The following is a 2,744-nucleotide window of genomic DNA, read 5'->3' on the forward strand; positions in this document are numbered from 1 at the left end:
AAAGGTTTTTTCCTAAAGTCTACTCTTTTTAAATAAATAGATTAATAAAAAAATATAGGTCTTTTTTATTTGAAAAAGAAAAACCTAATGTTACTTGTTCGTACTTAGACTAAGGGATCACATTAGTTGGCATGAATTATTCTATACATAACTCCAAGAATGATGACAAGATTTTAATATGATTAACCACATTCTTATCTCTTAAACATCACTATATTCTTCATTAACTAAAGGATCTCAATCACTGAATAAAATAAAATCTCAATGGTTAGAGTCCAAATTATGCATCTACCTTTTCTCCTTCGTCCTTTATGATAAAACATCTATTAAATTACAAATACTTTATAAAAATAAGATTATAACAATAACTTTAAATCAATAATTAAATTACTTTATAAAAAAATATTTCTCTATTATAAATTTAATATAATTTTTATTGTAAAATTACACATACAGTATAAAATAGTTTTATACTAAGATACAACAAAAGCTAGAATTTTATAATAAAAGACATAATAGTAACATTAAATTATAGGATTTTTCTCACAGAAGAACATCACGGAACATCTTCTCAAGATTCATAAACGATGATCCATTTGGACCAGAAGCAGCGTTTTGTGCTAATTTCTTCCATTCCAAAGCTTTTTCTTTCATCTCTTTACCTTTTTCCCCCTCCACCATCTCCTTCACAAGACTCTCAATCTTATCCCTCTTAGCATCTTCAATCTCCAAACCAATTCCCCATTCATGGCAACAAAATCTACAATTAGTTTGTTGTTCAGCAAAGAAAGGCCAACATATCATTGGAACACCGCCGCACACACTTTCCAACGTTGAGTTCCAACCACTATGTGTCAAAAAACCTCCAATGGCTGAATGATCCAAAACCTCCTCTTGTGGACACCAACTTGATAACATTCCTCTATTTTTTGTCTCTTCCAGAAACTCTTGAGGAAGAACTGAGTTTTCACCGGCTACAAGATCAGGCCTTATTACCCATAAAAATGGTATTTTACTATTTGCTAATCCCCAAGCAAACTCAATCATCTGTTCATTTGTCATCACTGTGATACTTCCAAAATTCACATAAACAACACTATTTGGTTCCTTGCTATTCAGCCATTCTAAACACTCTGGCTCCTCTTTCCAAAGATTAGAACCAAATGAATTCAGTTCTTTATCAGTTACTTCTTTCAAGAGTAAATGCAAGGGACCAATGGAATAAACAGGAGGAAAATTCAACGAAGAGAATGCTTCCAAAACATTATGTTCCAAATCATCAAAAGTGTTAAGAATAATTGCGGAGGCTTTTTGAGCTCTCTCGCACTCACCTAATAAAAAATGAACCATAAGATCATTTGGTTGTGTAGTTCTGATGAAGCTTGGGATATCTTTTAACCTTATTTCTTTAATGCCTGGTATCCAATCTATGGTAGTTTCCAAATATCCATTTGTCATATAACTGGAATCTGCATGTTGAACACGTTAAAATCTTGTTTATACTTATCTAACAAAAACATAAAATTTTCATGTAAGAAAAAATTATTTACCTTTGAGTGGTGTTAAGCCTCTTTCAACGTTGACTATATTGTGTATATGCCATGAAGCCACAAGCACTAGTTGTCCAAAAAAGCACTTCTGGAATATTAAGTTCCTTGAGCAGCATCCAAAGTAAAACTCATACAACCATCAGAAACTATGCAAGTAACAGGAGGGGTCTCTATAGCATTATTGAGTTTTGCAAGAAGTTTTTTGAAGTGTGGCAGGCATGTTTTTCGAGTGGAGTCACACAAAGAAGGGATATCCTGTGTGACATCCACATCGGTCTCAGGTAGACCATCAGGAATAGTTTCAAACCGAAAAGAAGATAAACCATTTAGAGAGTTAGGACCTCTTGATTTGAGAAGACGTTTGTGATTGTATTCAGTGTTAACAAAGGTGACATGAAAACCACCTTTAAAATGAAGAAGTTTTGCTAGTTTGAGCATTGGATTTATGTGACCTTGTGCTGGATATGGGATACACACAACATGTGGTTTATTCTTTGTTGTGTTTAGAGAACCCATTTTGTTAGCAACTAATAAAGTTTTTCTTTCAAAGCAGAACTAATTAGCAAAAGAAAGAAGTGATTTGAGTTTGTTCACTCTGATACATTAGATGAGAACTAGATGTTTTATAGGTGAAATAGGAATGGCGGTGTAGAATAAAATATTGGTGTCAAGTGGATGGTTGGTGGGGATACTATAGACACGTGGGTTTGTCATGCTCATGGTCCTGCCATAATCCATACCATTATAATATTTTTATTTCAAACTTTTGTAGCCATTGGATTAAGGGCAGCACCAATAGCAAAATGCATTCCACGGGAGACGGGGAGAGGATTATGTGTTCCAAACAGGCAAAGAACTTCGTAGATGACATATCATCGGTTCTTCCCTCCTGCCGGTAGACGGTCATTTGGTATTTTAAATTAAATTTTATGTTTTCTATTTTGTTTTTCTAATAAATATAATAATCTATATTATTATTAAAATAAAAGATAATACACCTTCTATCCCAAGAGTTTTTTCAACAAAAATAAGATTATCTTAAAATAAGATTTTTTTTTGATATTTTCAATCTAAAATTAATTAATTTTATCAATTTTATATAGAGAATAATTACTATACACTGTCAGTGTAAGAAGTTTTATACCGTCGATTCATCATCATCATCCTTTGTATTACTTTATAGATTTTGAAAAT

General features: G+C 32.3%; 1 pseudogene; it reads right to left on the minus strand.

The window, feature by feature from the left end:
* Positions 1-479: 479 nt before the first annotated feature.
* Positions 480-2,166, minus strand: LOC127118764 (7-deoxyloganetin glucosyltransferase-like; annotated as a pseudogene).
* Between the last annotated feature and the right edge of the window lie 578 nt (positions 2,167-2,744).

This window comes from Lathyrus oleraceus, chromosome 2, assembly GCF_024323335.1.
Source record: "Lathyrus oleraceus cultivar Zhongwan6 chromosome 2, CAAS_Psat_ZW6_1.0, whole genome shotgun sequence".
Lineage (NCBI taxonomy): Eukaryota > Viridiplantae > Streptophyta > Magnoliopsida > Fabales > Fabaceae > Lathyrus > Lathyrus oleraceus.